Genomic DNA, 17998 nt, shown 5'->3' with positions numbered 1-17998 from the left:
TTCAAGGAGATCAGTGCAGGGGTTACAGGAAAACTACACCTCAAAGTCTTGAAAGCAAAACTCATGACATGGGTGACACTTTGGGGTGTAATTTTCCTGTAACCCCTGCACCTATCTCCTTGAAACCTTGAAAGGCACAGCAGGGTGAAAGCTGCAGGCCTGCTAGCCCCTGCTGGGGCCATGAAGCCTGCTAACTGTCAAGGAGATGGGTTCAAGGGGAGTCTGGGTTCTGGGGCCCTGCTTCCCTAGCTGCTGACAGGTAAAACCAGGACACAGCTCAGTAACTGACACCAAGGCAGAAAGCAGGGCAGTTCAAACAATGCTGCCTTTTATGCAGTTTTTCCATCCCTCTCCCAGAGAAACTGCAGGTGAAGTTTTGCACAGCCCTAGTTTAAATATTTTTCTGTCAATGGTTCCTCTTAGGCAATAATTAATCTACAATGCTAAAAGAATGAAGCATTAAAAGATTATTGTTGTCATACCCATTCACTTTACAATCAGAATGAAAAGTAGAAGTGCTTACACTCTGGAAATGATGACTATTTCACAATATAGCTTGATCTCTTAAGATTTACAGCCCAATTTCCAAACCAGATTTCACTAATTAGGACATCTCCAAAACTTAGATCCAGATTAAGTTCCATAATCTGTAATTTTGTCCCTGCATTTAGAAAAAGTTTTCTGAATCAAACCTCCAAAGTACCAACAACTGCTTAGCACCCCCCACCTCTCCAGAGGAAGAAGAATGGCTCCACTCTAGCTTGCAATGAAGATTGGGAATACTTGTGCAAATAGTATCAACAAGGACAAGTCCTGAACTCTCTCTCCCTCTTTAGCTGCATACCAGCTAATTTAGGCAGGGATTATTTTTTGAGAAAGACAAATGCATTCCTTCTTTGTGTTCCTCTTGTCTGCTACAGTTCTGCCCCATCCCTTATTAAGGAATATGACTATATGCTACAGTCTCATCATACAAACTTTACCTAAAGGATCAGGAGCAGGGGTTGTTAAAATTCAGAATTTCAGTTCATTGGAAAATTCTGAAAAAATCATTCTATTTCAGAACAAAGAGTTTCAAATTTAGAAATTCCCCATGAAAAGAAAAATCCCCCAAATACTTGTTTAGAAATAAACACTAAGTATTTGATTTTTGAAGTGAAATTGCATGGGAGGCCCAGCTCCCAACTATCAAGGCTTCTGGGTCAGTTGTGGTTCACAAGGTTTCACTCAGGTTGCCAGAGACCTTGAAGTCCTGAGAGCCACAACACAGTGCTGGGAGTCTCCATACTTGGGCTTCTTGTTCTGTAGCGGAGAACCTGGAAGTCCCAAATAGTTCTGGTTCCAAAAGAGGTTCCCTGAGCTTCAAGAAACCCAGGGAATCTAGACCTGAAAGCCTAGGATGAGGTTTCCAAAAGGTGTTATGCTTCCAGCTCTATGGCAGGGAGTTTACAAGCCCTGGGATCCCCAGTCCTCAGGCAGTCCACATCGTAGGTGTGTTTTGCAGCCAGAGCACCTCAAGTCCTTGAATCTGAAACAGTCCTCATGTCAGGGATGGCCCAACACTGTGAATCTAGAAGTCTATTAGGTGAGTAGGCAGGTTTCTAACAGACACCTGATCGTGTTTCACTGGAAGTGTCTGAAATGACTATGTGTCCATAAAATATCTGTTTCCACAAATCAGTGTCTTTTGATGGAAATCTGTTGCAGTGGAAAATTCCAGACCACTCAAATCCACCATGCAGGATTTGACCCATAGTTACTAAAATGCTTTAGGCTTTTGCTGAGTAAATCATTGTAGTATTTTTAATAAGAGCTTGTAAAGAAGGCTAAGAAAAATAACCATTTGGTTTCATTTCTTCCCCCATAGTTGAACATTCCTTTTAATATAACATGGCTCATCCATTCAAAGGCTTAATACAAGCACAAGAATTTATATGCAGTTGGAAATAGTGTTGAGTGCTTCTTAGAAATAACAAGACAGTTGGGGAATGGCAAAAATGTTTGCAAGGCAGATATTTTCTTTTAAGCTATCACATCATAAAATCCTCTCAGACTGTTATGGAAGATATAGGAACCAGTGTGCAAAATCCTTTGATAATTTTCACAGATCTTCTAAAAGGGAATGGGAAACCATTCAAAACTGTCTAGATTTGTTGTACAAGATTTTGGCAAGATTCTCTTTAATCTGTCTGTATTGCCAGGCCACATTATGCTTCAAATTTAGTCATTTTCTTTCCCCTTTCTTTTTAAGCAATTTTAGAAACCAGAATTGACCCTATGTTGGGTACATGCCAATTTGAAAGCATGGCTGTAAATCAGTTTCATGTATGAAGGAACTTGTAGAAATGAGAGAGAGGATACAATTCCTATCTTGTATAACTCCTTTGGATTTCTCAATTCCTCTTTGAATCTTTTCTCACTTTGTGTCCTTTAAGTTATTCATAAATATATTTATAGTTATATAGAAATGATATACACAATTCATTTGGTCCAATGTATTTCAGACTTTTTGGAGGCAGTATGTTGCTATACATGTAGTGGGCACAAAACTGTTAGTGGGTAGATAAGAAGCAATTATTAAATCAGCTTCAAAAGGACTGAATAAGAGACAGGATAGGCTTGGAGTTAAAGTATAAGACTGGGACAGAATAACTGGGTTGAATTCCATTTTGTGCTATACTCTATTTGTATTGGCTCTGGATATATTACTTACAGTTTCTGTTCCTCAATTAGACAAACACTTGTCTAGGGTGTTTTAAATGTAGTTAGATGTGTTAGTCTGAAGTCAGACAGAAGGCAGGACAAGGTTGGAGTTAAAGACAAACTAATTCAGAGAGGCATGTGCTTTCATGGTCTACAGCTTACTTTATCAGATGTTATGAATAGACTTGCAAAGAGCAGCAGTGCTAAACAAAAAAGAATAAAGTAATTTAAACACAAAGGATATGGAAAAGGGGATGGGGTAGGGGGGACTGCTAAGAGAGACAAAGGTGTGTTGCCACTCTACACTGCTTTCTAGGACATTTTAGAAAGGGATGATTCTGCTTCGAGCAGGGATTGAACTAGATGACCTTCTGAGGTCCCTTTCAGTCCTACTTTTCTATGATTCTAATCTCTCCCATCTAGTTTTCTTGCTTGGTAGTTAGGGGTACTTAGCTCCTGGGTGGGAAACCTAGATTCAAGTAATTCTAATTCAGTACAGGGATTGGAACGCATGGCCCTCATTTCTAAGTAAGCAGCCTAACCAAAGAGCTTTAATCCCCATTTTCCCTTGCCCTCCCCACCTTCTAATTTTCTCAACAACCAAAAAAAAAGAAAAGAAAAAGGAAAGGTTTTCACTTCTATGCAGAAGACTATCAAATGCTTAGTACAGCATATCAAATGCTGAAACCTCAAAATTGTCCATAAAATGAAGTCCTTGTTTTCTGACCACCTTTTCTGGTTTTCTCTTAAATTTAGACTGAATAGTTTATTATACTTGAAAAAAGTTTGACAGATGTAAATAAAATATAGCTTCCACTGTACTTCCTGCATTGCTTTCAAATGCCTGATCCAATAACATCTACTAGTGGTTCTTAGTTCTTTGCCTAAGAACTAATTTAGCGGTAGAGCTGTGTTAGGGTATCTTCTATAAGCCATAGCCACTAGAGAGTGGTGTAGTCATATACAATTTATTCTGTAGTATAGCTCATGTACAAATATTTAGCCACATTTACTTGATTAGGTTTGATATTCTACTAGGTAGAAGGCAGAGATCCACTACATATACACAGAAATATAAGAGAAAATACAAACCAAAATTCAGTTAATGCATACACACTGATGGAATCATTCATTTAACAGTAATCTAAGCCACAAAACAAACAAACAAACAAACAAAAAATCTAATAAAACTCCTCCTTATAAGCTTGTGTTGCTACAAAAACTACAGAAAAAATTAAAGGCATGCTTGATAATCCACCCATTCACATTTATGGGGCTGTATATATGCCAAAAAATCACACTCAAAACACACAGTTGGACAATGGTGTCTGTGTGTTCAGTTTGTCATTGCTAATGATCCTTCTTTCATGCACTCCTAAATCACATATTATTGACGTGTTGGCTCAGTATTTCTAAATTAGAATATCAGAAGGTACAATGTCAGTCCTCTTCTGCTCACGTATCTATTTTCCCTTCGATATATTCAAGTCTAAGAAAAGCCTAAGAAAAAGAATCCAATCCATTCACTTATCCCTTTCACCTTTGGACAAGATACATCAAGGAGTGACAGGTGTCGGGCACATAAGGAACAGAAATCAACTTTCAGAAGCAAGATTCAAATATGAACAGGAGGAATTCAATATTAAGACTGATTCTGGTCTAACTTTCTACAGTGATATAAGAGTCACTCCACTCAGGTCCATGGAGTTATAAGTGTATAACTGAGAAGCATATGAAGTCTTAAGTGAATTAATATAGTTTATGTTAATTGAAATTTCCCATTTGTTACTGTGTTGATATATACATTAGAAAGCTATAAATATAAGATGAAATAGAAACAATCAATTAGTGGAAGATGATTCTAAGTGAACATCCAGACAACCACGCATGTATGGTTTGTGGCAACACAAATGGTATGTAGTGAACGTGCAACTGTGTGCCACGCTGCAGATTTGCAGTACAGTACCAAAATTTGATACTGGGATGTTCCAATATAAAAAAAAAAAAATGCTGCAAAAAGTGGTGCGGTACATGCAGCAGCAGCATGCACCACCAGAAACGGAGCCTGGCCATTGAAAGCCACGCTCTGGCTGCTACCCAGGCTCCATGCAGCTGGATCAGTGCCACTTCTGCTCCTGGAGGCCAGGACCCTAGGTAAGGCTACTGGGGCCAGCGCAGATGCTGTCCCCAGTCTCCCCTACTCCACCCAGGACAATTTGACGCATGCCAGAGCACACATGCAGGGGCATGCCCTGGGGCACAAAGTAGCAGCACAAATGTGTGCCACTGCTTTTTGTGCCCCTGGAAAAAAACACCTCTGCAAGTAGGGACATGCCCTAAGACCACATATAAGTTTCCAAGTCAGTGTACAAATATAATATTAGATAAAACAATGCTATAATCAAAAGTCAGGCATTAAATAAGGGGACAAGGCCACTGTGGACTATGAAATTCAGATTTCAGACTTTAGTGCGCTAGCTGTCTCTTTTTTTCAGACTAACTTGTATTGCATTCAAAACCTTGTCTAACTTTATCCCAAATACACAGTTGCTACAATAAAATATATCACCCTAAGAAGTACTTGCCTTTTGCACATACAAAGCATAGTAGTAGTGGTGAAGGCATCTAACTGGACCTCCAGAGACATAACTTTGAGACCTGCTTCAGGCTTATGGCAAAAGCCACCTTTTACTCAATCTTCTGTAGAAGAACACCTGGTCATTTGCAGTGTGGAATCAAAGCCAGCCACGTGGGATGTTAGTCACATTTCTCCCTTGTGAAGCACCTTGACATTTCACAGATCTGTATCAATGCTCATTGTAATGTTGTAAGTCCCTTTCAATGTTGCTTTTTACTCTTCAGTCTTTTCTCATATATGTTTTTCTTTTTGACCAGTTTTAACAAAAAGTTGGAATGCAACACACACGAAGAAAGCTTGAAGGAACCAGGACATATTTCACTTGAGGAAAAGGATGTTTAGGTGGGCATGTCAGCATTTTTTCAAATATTAAAAAGATTGCCATAAAAATTAATAAAAATAATTTTCCCTTGTCACAGAGGGCAGATCACAAGGTAGCAGTTTTACACTACAGGTTTCCCTCACTTTATGCTGTACATGTGTTCCTGGAAAATGGCGAATAACTTGAATTTGCATAAAGAGAACCCACTTTACAATGTACCAAATAGGGATACCTTCCAAGACTTTGACTGTACTGACCCCCAGACCCATTTCTACCACTTTTACAAGACAATTTTGGTATTCGCCAACAGCAAACAGTACACTCAAGCACAGGGCACTATCATAACGGGGATGGCAACTACAGAAATACGTGTCACAGACAACGAACAAGGAGCACAGATCCACACAAGAGACTATATTTTGGTGTGTGTCACTCTGACAATGCACTGCACAAACCAGCTAACTGTGGGCTTCCACCACAATGTTGGCATAAGTGAATTTACCTTGCATATAATTAATTTTTGGTATAAAAAAGGTCATCTCATAAGAGCAAATTTGCATATACAGAACCCACATAAAATGAGGGAAACCTGTATAGAAAAGTGAATTTGAATCAAACCTCAAAAAAAAAAGTCTTCCTAACTGTAAGAGCAGTAGGACACTGGATTAAGCTGCACAGGAAAACTGTGGAATCTCTTTAATTGGTGGCTTTCGAGTAAAGGCTGGACAGACATCTATCTGGGATGGATTACTAACATTATAACCTATATCCATTCAGGGTGTTGTAGATGGCCTTTGAGCTTCCTTTCAATTCTGTCAGTCTCATAATTATATTTAAGTTTATCTTGATAATTTTAAAAAGTCTTCAGACAGTTTTCCCTCTAGGCACATTCTTTTTCATAGTCCAGCGGTTTCCAAATTCATTATTTTCTATAATCAATTGAGAGATGATGTGGGTTTTTTTTTTCAATTTTGTATTATTTATCTTGTTTGTTAAGTGACATTGAGCTTGACTAAATTTAATGTACTTTAAGCTAATGCACATTAAGCAATTTTTGGCAGGTATCTATATGTGCAGGGACTTGGCACTAAAATTAGTGCCAAGTCCCTGAAGCCTTGCCATGTGCCCCTACTGGCTGAGCAGATCCAGCACTAAAGTTAGTGCCAGGTTGCATCTACATGTGTGTTAATGCGCTTTAACTAATCGCACCTAAATTTGATACCTGAATTTGCAGGTATCAAATTTAGGCATGATTAGCCTAATTTTACAATTTTAATGCAAATTAAGGGCGTGCATATGTAGACGCACACCCATAATACTCATTAAATTAGGCTAATGTGTATTAATGCACTTTATGCAAATGCACCCTATATTAAATACTAGTTGATGAGGTCTTAAGTGGGATTTAATTGGTACATTGGACTTATGCTGATCCCCTAACTCAGAGTAAATTTTATCCATCTAGTAGTGTTAATGCATTCTCACAAACCTTCTATAGATATTACACCTGTCTTCTATAGGAAGTAGTGAATCTTCTCCAGATAGCAATAACACAGACTTTTAAAGAAAGGATTAATGTAAAACAAGTAGACAAGTTCAATAGACATTGAACAAGCACAGGGACACTGATATTTTGTAGGAAAGTTAAAGTTGTATCAACTGCTATTATGACACCCTGGTCATATTTATTTCTGTAGCATCTTAATTCCTGCGCCTCTTCAAGGCAACTTTTTGCCTGATATCTGATTCCTAGCAAGTGATTTCTTTAGTGTGGCACACGACATTTGATACCTGGCATCTGACATCTAATGTCTGTGGCTTTGATGTATGTTGTCTAATGGTGAAAGATAAAAGATGGTTGTCAGATTCTTTGTCTTAAAATGGAATATAACTAATGGCAAGCATAACAGATGAGAGGGATACCTGATGATGTAATCTTATGGAAAGTGTGTACTTTTCCAAAGCCTATGATACACAACGCTGTGAGCCACAAGACTTACTTTCAGAACAGTATAAAGAGCAATTACTCTCACGCTTACAATTATGTCTTGTATTTATCTAGCATAAATACTTTAAAACACTTGTAATAATTAAGTGCTATCTCACATCCCAGGAAAGACCCCAAATTGTTCAGCACGGTACCCATTGCTCACTCAGCTGTAAAATGATCAGCTTGCTTTGGAATTCATCTGTGCTGCTTCGTGCCATCTTATCCAATGCTTCAGTCTTTTCCAGCTGGAACTGCCTAACATCACCATGGAAAACCAAGTGTCTGTTCCCTCAACGCCAGATGTCAGTCATCCACTAAAATCCATCCAGCCTAGAGGGGAGGCTCATTTAATTCCCTAGTGGTGCACGCAAAAATATGTAGAATGCCAAATGGCATGGCCTTCGAAAAATCTATCAACTCAAGCTTTAACGCTAGTCCCACTGGCCTCCTCAGGGAAGAGTTAGGGCTAGAAGCTCTACACAGTCACATTTACCTACTCCCTGCTAAAAAACACCATTTTAGATTAAAAGCTTCAATTAAACTCTGCAATGTAATCATGGACTTCAGTTCTCCCCATGAGATAGAAATTGGGGGTATATTTTTACCCACAGGCAACATGTTAAGTGCTGCCAGTGGGGGAGTACAACTCTGCACTACTGCTGCCATCCCAGGCCCCACTGTTGGCACAGAAATTGTGCTGCCACTGCCACCCCTACTGCTGGTGGGCCCTGGCTCTGGCCAGGCTGCAGCCCTGTTCCCTGCGCCCCACTGTCAGGGCAGAAATCTTGGGGGAGGGGCATGTGTTCCTCCAGTTCCCCCCCCCCCCCCGATGCATTGCCTATTCTTTTAACTGACATGTGGCCACAAGCTGTTGAATATTTGTACATTGAATATTGAATAGTTGAATATTTGTTGAATATTTGACCTTATATATATGGTCACAGATTTCTTATTTTATGTTAGGCAGAATAACAGACCTATGACATGAAGTATGTTACTAAGAATACCCTGGGCTTTCCAACTCTTGATTTCCCATACTTACAATATTAATTTCACAAAGATTAAACCAATACTTTGATTAAACTTTATTTATGTTTTTCTGTACAAAGAAGTATTCTTGAATTCATCTAGAAAATTCCATTTGTGTATTTCAATGCATGAATTAATATGATTATTGTACTTGTTGCTTATGCTCCCCTTTTCAAATGCTCTTCCCATTCAGAATCCTGTTGTGAAGACAGCTGGATTGTGATTACATTCCAATTCAGCTTGTTACTACAAGTCCCCACTTTTGTTTTAGATGTTTTTGTTTCTGCTGGCTACATCTCTCAGAAAATACACAAGAGGAGACATTTGACTCATAAATCCTCGAGGCCACTGACTCAATGCTTCCAATCTGTTATGATCAGAGAAATAAATATTAGTTACTGAATGTCCCTGTTAACCAATAATTACATGTATTATAGGAGACAGTCACCATGAACAATGTTAAAAAAGTCAGATGCTTAATATTTTAAGAAGAATGTATAAAGACTGAAGTAGCTCCTATTGTCTTTCCATTGACTTCAGTGACTCCAAGAAGACTATGCCCTTATTCAACAGAGTATATTAGGGTGCGAATGCCACTAGTTATGAGCTTTTATTTATCCATATGAAGTTTTCTAAATGATATCGATTTCCCCTGTTCTTCATTATGTTAGCAAGAAGAGATTCACCTGGATAAAAATAATTTCTCAGTTCAAATTGGTTCCCTCAAGAATTAAACTATTTTAATTCACCTCCCACAACAGTACATCAATATATGAAAGCCTGATCTAAAATTTTACTTCATTCCATTAACTTCAACAGAATCACTCCCAAAGTTTGCACTTTATAAGAGAACTTGGATTAATTTTTTTGTAGTTATGTTTTTCATATTACACCTGTATGGTTACTGCTTATTTCACCATGCACTGAAGACCCCATGAGTGCAGTCTTCCTGTCTAGTCACTCACTCACCTGTTTCTTTTATTTACAGGGGCTACCAAGCTGTCTTGATAGAGGAAAACATTTAAAGCAAAAACAGAGATAGTTTTAGGTAATGAACTTATCACCATGGAGGCAATATGTCCATCTCTCTAAATGTTATCCTATTAGCAACCTAAAGATGCTGTGAGAAATTAATATATCTGCTAAGTCTGCCTAATCTGCCATGTACTACTACTAGAGTGCATCGACACAAGCATTTGATCTGAAATCAGTTTACTGCAAGTAAACTACCTGTGAGTAAATGCTCCTGGGCAGGCATCTACACATGCAGGGACAGCAGCAGATTTGCTGCTCTTAGCACCAAACTGCTGCCATGTCCTGCAGCCCTGCAATGGGCCCACTGGAGGAAGCTTCAGGCTCCAACTGCAGTTTCTAGAAGTTGGCAACCCTCTTGAAGCGGCAGCCCTGCTATCTGCTCCCTGGCCAGGGGCAGAGTGCACAGCATAGATGCAGCATGTGGCAGCTCTTGCCTCACCTCCTCTTCATCCCTGCACTATGGCTGCTCCAGTCCCTGCCCATGGCATTGACGACCAGCACCTGCCAGGGGCTCCATCTGGTCACCACGCTGGCCCTGATGGCCCACCATGCTGACCACCCCCTGGCCCAAGGCCATCTCAGCCTGCTTAGCTCTCCCATGCACAGCAACCACCTGCCCAGCCCCACCATGCCATCCCAGGGCCGTTGCCACCATGCAGCTGATGGCTGTGCCCCATCCACCTGGCTGGACCCTCACACGGACACCAATGACATGCTTCTAGACATCACCGCTGGGGCTAACTTTGCCATCCTGGACCATTGCCAACTAGAGTATCCCAGCCAAAGCTTTGTCTACGCGGATCTTGAAAACCTCCAAGGATGGAGATTCCACAACCCCTCTGGGTAACTTGTTCCAGTATTTTACTACCCCCCTCGTCAGAACATTGTTCCTAATATCTAATTGAAACTTCCCTTGCCGCAACTTGAGACCGTTGCTCCTTGTTCTGTCATCTGCCACCATTGAGAACAGTCTAGCTCCATCATCATGCAAAGCTCCCTTCAGGTAGTTATAGGCTGCTATTAAATCCCCTCTAAGTCTTCTCTTCTCCAAAATAAATAAGTCCAGTTCCCTCAGCCTCTTCTCAGAAGTCATGTGCACCACCCCTCTCACTATTTTCATAGCTCTCTGCTGGACTCTCTCCAATTTTTCCACATCCTTTCTGTAGTGGGGGGCCCAAAACTGAACACAGTACTCCAGATGTGGCCTCACCAGTGCTAAAGAGAGGAAAATCACTACACTTGACCTGCTGGCAACACACCTACCAATGCAGCCCAGTATGCTGTTAGCCTTTTTTAATTCAAGAGCGCACCGTTGGCTTATATTCAGTTTATTATCCACTGTAACCCCCAGGTTCTTTTCTGCAGAGCAGCTGCCCAGCCAGCCAGCCCCCAGCCTGTAGCAGTGCATGGGATTCTTCCATCCTAAGTGTGGGAATTTGCACTTGTCTTTGTTGAACCTCATGAGATTTCTTTTCACCCAGTCTTTCAATTTGCCTAGGTCACTCTGAATCCTAACCCTACCTTCCAGCATATCTACTACACCTCCCAGCTTGGTATCATCTGCAAACTTGTTGAGGGTGCACTTTATGCCAACTTCCAGGTCACTGATGAAGACATTGAACAAAACCAGCCCCAGGACCGACCTCTGGGGCACTCCACTTGATACCAGCTGCCAACTAGACATTGAGCCATTGATTACTACCCTCTGAGCCGGATGCTCCAGCCAGTTTTCTATCCACCTTACAGTCCATTCATCCAGCCCATACTTCCTTAGCTTGCCTGCAATAATGTTGTGGGAGACAATATGACAAGCTTTGCTAAAATCAAAGTATACCACATCCACTGGTCTCCTGATGGCCACATAGTCAGTCATTTCATCATAGAAGGCAATCAGGTTTGTCAGGCACGGCTTGCCCGTGGTGAATCCATGCTGACTGTTCCTAATCACCTTCTCCTCCAAGTGCTTCGAAATGGATTCCTTGAAGATCTGCTCCATGATTTTTCCAGGGACTGAGGTGAGGCTGACTGGTCCATAGTTCCCTGGATCCTCCTTTTTCCATTTCTTAAATATGGGCACTATGTTTGCCCTTTTCCAGTCATCAGGGACCTCTACTGATAGCCATTAATTTTGAAAGATGAGGGCCAGTGGCTCTGCAATCTCATCAGCCAACTTCCTCAGCACTCTCAGGTGCATCCCATCCAGCCCCATGGACTTGTATATGTCCAGCTTTTCTAAATAGTCCCTAACTTGTTTTTTGCCACTGTTGGCTACTTAGCTTTTCCCCAAACTCTGCTGCCCAATGGGGTAGTTTGGGAGCTGATCTTGATTGTGAAGACTGAAGTGAAAAAGGCATTAAGCACTTCAGAAGTTTCTGCATCCTCTGTCACAAGGTTGCTTCCCTCATTCAGAAAGGGACCCACACTTTTCCTGATCTTCCTCTTGCTACCAACATACTTGTAGAAACCCTTCCTGTTACTTTTCAAACCCCTTGTTAACTGCAACTCCACTTGTACTTTGGCCTTCTTGACTTCATCCCTGCATACCTGAGCAATGCTCTTACACTCCTCCCTAGTTATTTGTTAAGTTTCCACTGCTCATAAGCTTCCTTTTTGTGATTTAGTTTACTGAAGAGTTCCCTGCTAAGCTAAGCTGTTTGTGGGCATTTACAACATTCCATATACATAAAGGGCTTAGTCCATCTGTCTATATGTTTGTCTGTGTGTCCATAATGCTCTTGTGGGGCTTGGCTCCATCTGGTGCTGCATCAAGAATGCCCATCATGAACGAGGGGCTGGGCAGGACATGGCTCCAGCAGAGTGGGCCAGGCAGAGAGGGCTAGGCAGACGCAGAGCAGGGGGTGAGAGAGGGTGGGTGGTGAAGGGCCGGACACAGGGTGGGGGAGTGGAGCAGGGCTGCATGTGGAGTGAGGGGGTGTTTGGGGCGTGGCATATGGCCAGATGCAGAGTGGCAGCAGCATGAGCTGGTGGGTGGTGTCAGTGGCTGCCATGTGCTCCATCCCCACCCCCACATCATTCTTGACAGGCAATTAGTTAGTTTCTGAGATAAGATGCTCTGTACCAAAGGCCAGGCACTGGGCAGCCTCACATTGGGGGTTGAGCATGCATGGGTGCCCAGGAACCATGGTAAGTCAGGCAGGCAGGGTTGGGCCCAGGCAGCAGCCAGCCAAGCTTCCCATCCCCGCTCACTCCCAGGGGCAGGTGGACTGCTGGGTGCTAGTTACAGGCAGCGTGCCTCTCCCACCCCACTCCCAGGGTGGGACAAGTCATTCTTCTAGCAGAACCTGCTCCCACAGCTCCAGACCCTTCTGTTTCCCCCTCCTCCTGCAGGCCAGCCTGTCTCTTGTGCTGCTGCCAAGCCCACGGTGCCTGGGATCAGGGGGAGCAGGGCTTAAAGATGACTGGGATGTGGAGCTGCCTGCACCCCCACCATCCCCACAGGAGGCCTCTCCAGGGAGATGCCCCAGAGACAGCCCTGCCCCACACTGGTCTTGTGCCCCAAGCATGCCCCTGCTCCGCATGTCCTGGGAACTGCATGAGGAGCTGTTCGGAGACCTTGGGGTTCCTGACCCACTATGCTCCTGATAGCCATGGTGCTCCAAGTGCACCTGCACAACTGGCACAGGACCCTGAGCTTTGATGTCATGGGAGACAAGCCCGGGCTGCCCCACAATGTCCATCACTGCCTGGAGGGCTATCTGTGGCTATGCCCTGCCCCCTACAGCCAAGGACAATATTGCCACTGGCATGGATGCATTCCTTGGCATGTCAGAGCACTATGACCACCTAGCTGTGGGCATTTGGGATGCTCAATAAAGGTTTGCACTGTCTCCTGCCTCCCTGCATGCTGTGGGATGGGGGGGGGGGGGAACCCAGGGCCCAGGGAGTGTGGGAGGGCTGAGCAAGGAGAAGGGGCAGGAGCTGGGGCAGGGAGGGCCCTTCCTGCAGTGTAGAGCTTACCATGTTGCCAGGGCTGGCTTGGCTGGTGTTTCTGGTCAGTCCCTATTGTTGGCGACAGTGCAACTCTGGGTCATGTCCTCAGATGGTGGGACACGGTGTGTGGGTGCCTGGAGAGGGCTACCCACTATGGGGAGGAGCTGGTGCTGCTGCCAGCTGGCAGTGACATGGCCAGCCACTCCTCATGGCTGGGCTGAGCAGCTGTCAGGGCAAGTGCTGGCCTGGGCTCTCCAAGCTGCTGGTGGAGCCTGTAGCCAGGGAGCTTGGTGGGAGAGAGTGCTACAGATCTTAGAGACCCTCCCCCAGTGATGTGTCATTGTCGGTACCAGGCTGCGATGGGGGCTCAGGCAGGTCACCCACGCTGCTGTACACAGCACAGCTGCAGCCTGTTTCCTGGAGTGCCAGGATGGCTGTCAATTGCTGCATAAAAGCCATGGACTTGTGGGCACTCCTCAACTGATGATTGTGTTCAGTCACAGCCACCCATTGTGCCTGCAAGACCTTGACCTTTATGTGGCACTGCCACACCAACCAGTCATGCCCATGCTCCCACATCCGGCCTGACAGCCCCTCATAAAAATGGGTATTGGAGCTCCTACCCCACATGAACTGGCACTGCACCTTCACTTTACCCCAGAGCACCACAAGGTTGCCAGTCTCTTCCTGTATTCTATTTGATTACTTGTCCTAGAAATCTCTATAGAGTGGGCTGCTGAGTACTCTACACAGTGCTCTCATTGCTTTTTAATAATAATCAAACATTGTAGCAGCTTTTTAAGGCTTATAATTAGTCTCAATTCTGATCTTCCAAACCATCAACTACCAATTTGTTGCAAAATACTCAAATCACAGCCTTTATTGCACATAGTTGCAATAAACAAATGCCCCACCCTTATCTACATTTGAAAAGGGAGGCAACATGGTCCAATGGAGGAGTCACTGAACTTTAGCAAGATAAATTGACTGTTGGTGCCTCAGTTTATCCTTATGTATAAAGGGATAATAATGCTTGCACTCCTTTAAAAGTGTTTTGAGATACATGGATTTAAACATTATATAAGAGGTAGGCATCATTATGTTCTCTCTTCTACCAACCTGTGCATTCTTTAACTACAAATCTTTTTATCAGACTGATCACTCCACTCTTTGTAATAAACTTTATCCCAATAACCTTAATAAGCAAATCTTATCAAATGGTTTTCATCATATCTTATTAAATGAATCCAGAGAGTAATTTTCCAGGGATAAAAATCTGTAACTTTACTTCTGCTCTGGTTGGAAGGATATCATTCAGAAGCAAGGCTGAGTGGGACAGGAAGATGGAAGCAAGTTGCCATGCTTATTAGAAGCACTTGACAGGGGCAGGATGCTTATGAGTGCCATATGCCTGAGTCTACTCAGCAAATGGGGAAAAGCTGAAGACCGAAGCATTCTTTTTCATTCCCCTTTTCCCCTCAGTTCAAGTACTGCTTCAGACCCTCAAGTCAAGAGTACACTCATCATTAGTACTCTGAAGGTTCTGAGAAGTATAGACTCTCTTATAGAGATAAAATTATGGTGCAAGTTTAGCCTTGGATAAATATCCACTGTGAACAACAGAATTATGACTTTTTTTATGAGGCCTGGATTTTGTTCTGTGGCACTTATGAGTTGTAGCAAATGCACCTAGTTTCTGTTCTGTCTTTGAGATAAAGTTTCTAATCTTTTTAGAGTTCAGGTACCTCTTATTAGACTCAAGGAACCCCTCAGAAAATGCTAGTTCTTAGTTGTCACCCATTTTTTTAACTATGGAAAAATAATGGAGCAATTCTTCTGCTGCAAAGAACTCAGAAAGACCACAACAGGTCAAGGTGTTTCCACCGCTTTGGGTTCATATTGAAATCTGTGAGTTTGGCTTGTGAATCATGTGTAGGTATTTAAACACCTAACAGTGCTAATGTTACACAGTACCTCTAAAAATATCTCAAGGCACCCCAGGATGTCGTAGCACCCTGGTTGAGAATCACTGATCGAACTACAACTAACTTCTTCATTTTCTTTTGTAATGCACAGGGTTACTGGCTGACTGGGCTTTCTTTCACCACAACCTTTTTTAACTTAATCCAAGTAATCTTTTGATCTTTGCATTATCTAAAAGTGTTCTTTCTAATTATTATACCCAGAAATTCCCACGCCTTGGCCAGTTCTTGATTGTCTTGCAGACACTATGGTTGAAGCTTTATTTGATTATTCTTTATCTTATTAAGAACACCTGTTCTAATATATAGAGATTCTGGATTATTGGGAAATTTTCAGAAAATTAGGCAAAGTTTAAACCCAAAAGCTGGTAAAAATGATTAGTTAATTTGAATAATCTCATTAGAAGGCAAGGCCAAAAACAGACAAGGAGAAAGAGGAAGTAACTATTGTCCTGGGATGTGAGTCATATTACAAGTGTCTACTCCAATGAATATTTAGGCATTTATACAGTGTGGAACAGCTGTAATAGGAGAGAGACGGTGCATCTACATGTGTGCACAATAGCCTATTTTACTGTGCATTAAAGCACAACATAAAAAACTGTGTGATTACACTGATGTTCAGTAAAATAGGCTACTGTACATAAAATGTCACTTGAAAACCAAGTGCATTCATTACTGCACATTAAGGCAGCCTTTGAGGTTAAGATGGGAATTAAGCAAGGCTGTATCATTGCTCCAACACTCTTTTCAATATTCCTTACCATGATGCTACATCTGACTACCAACAAGCTTTCAGTCAGAATGCAGCTAATCTACCAAATGGATGGTAAACTGTTTAATCTCAGCCAAATCTAAGCCAAAACTAAGACCACCCTCACCTCAATCACTGAGGTCCTGTACACTGATGATGCTGTAGTCTGTGCTCACTCAGAAGCAGACCTTCAGGCAATTGTTGATGTCTTTACCAAGGCATACAAGAAAATGGGAATGATGCTTAACATTCAAAAGACTAAGGTTCTCCATCAATAAGCTCGTAATGGGTATTCCTCAGCTCCAATAATTCAGATTCACAGTGAGATTCTGGAGAATGCTAAGTATTTCCCATACCTCAGAAACCATCTCTTGCAGAAGGCTGACATTAATGAAGAAATCTAACATTGCCTCAAATATGCAGGTGCAGCCTTCAGACACCTGAGGGAATGGGTGTTTGAAGATTTCAACATCAGATCCAAAACAAAGCTGATAGCTTATCAAGAAGTTGTGATCCCCACTTCACTGTACAGAGCTGAGGCATAGACAATGTACAAGAGATGTCTCAGGTCATTGGAGAGGTACCTTCCTGAGGAAGATCCTATGAATTCAATGGGAAGACAGATGCACCAACATTAGCATGCCCTCACAAGCAAACACTGTGAGCATCAAGGTGATGACCATCCAACATCAACTTTGCTGGGCCAGCCAAATGATCCGGATATCTGTTTCCAGATGTCCAGTGTAGTCAAAGTGTACACTCAGGAGGAGGGCAGAGAAAGGACATCAAGGACACCCTCAATGCCAACTTGAAAAAAATGCAACATCAACATCAAATCATAGGAGGGTATCACCCAAGACCACCCCAAATGGAGGAAGAGTCTGCTGCAAGGATGTCAGTACTTTGAAACCCTGTGATGACAACATGAGATGAAAAAGCAGGAGCTGCAGAAACAGCATGTCACAGACTGAATCAAGAATCTGGAGGCACCATGCATGGAAACATGTACCCAACTTGCAGCAGAATCTGTTAGTCCTGGATCAGGCTCATCAGCCATTTTGGACCCACAGATAAGATAATTATAGAAGACAACCACCCTCAACTGTGAGGGATTCTCAAAGAAGAAGTTCTAATCATTGAGTCATAGGGTGTAACAGGGGATATCCACCAAGCTGTTGTGTCTGTGGCTGACTGTTTTGCATGTTTAAACATGCTCCAAGAAAGTCTATGAGAAAGAGAAAGGTGTTGAGAATCCTTCCAGAGTTTGGGCATCAGCTGAACTCAAGTAGTTTTGTGCATGCCCATGGGTGGAAACTTAGTGCCTTGTTACACAGTAATTTTGGCTGGCTCCTGGAGCTTTTTACATCTGGATTGTCTGCACATTGACCCCTGAAGCTGTTTTTAAGTTCTCCTTATGTGGCTCAAAATTATGCCACTCTAAGGGCAGAATTATCCCTGATTTGTGCTACCCAGATTATGTTGCACTACATGTAGCCGCTCTTTAGGTCCTCATCAATAGCTAGTAGCTAAGGATCTCACTGATGCCTGCATGTTGGTCTTAAAGGGTTGAAATGGCAGTTAGGTGCCTAAAGGC

At 42.5% G+C, this 17998-nt stretch overlaps 1 long non-coding RNA gene across 1 annotated transcript in view; it reads right to left on the bottom strand.

The window, feature by feature from the left end:
• Nucleotides 1-8678: 8678 nt before the first annotated feature.
• Nucleotides 8679-17998, bottom strand: part of LOC132251154 (uncharacterized) — a 105168-nt gene continuing 95848 nt past the window's right edge. Inside the window, exon 3 of the long non-coding RNA XR_009463021.1 lies at nucleotides 8679-9049. This is a non-coding gene — a long non-coding RNA (uncharacterized LOC132251154). The remainder of the gene's footprint in view (nucleotides 9050-17998) is intronic.

This window comes from Alligator mississippiensis, chromosome 1 (genome assembly GCF_030867095.1).
Source record: "Alligator mississippiensis isolate rAllMis1 chromosome 1, rAllMis1, whole genome shotgun sequence".
In the NCBI taxonomy this organism is placed as follows: domain Eukaryota; kingdom Metazoa; phylum Chordata; order Crocodylia; family Alligatoridae; genus Alligator; species Alligator mississippiensis.
This window is presented reverse-complemented; position numbering and strand designations above follow the sequence as displayed.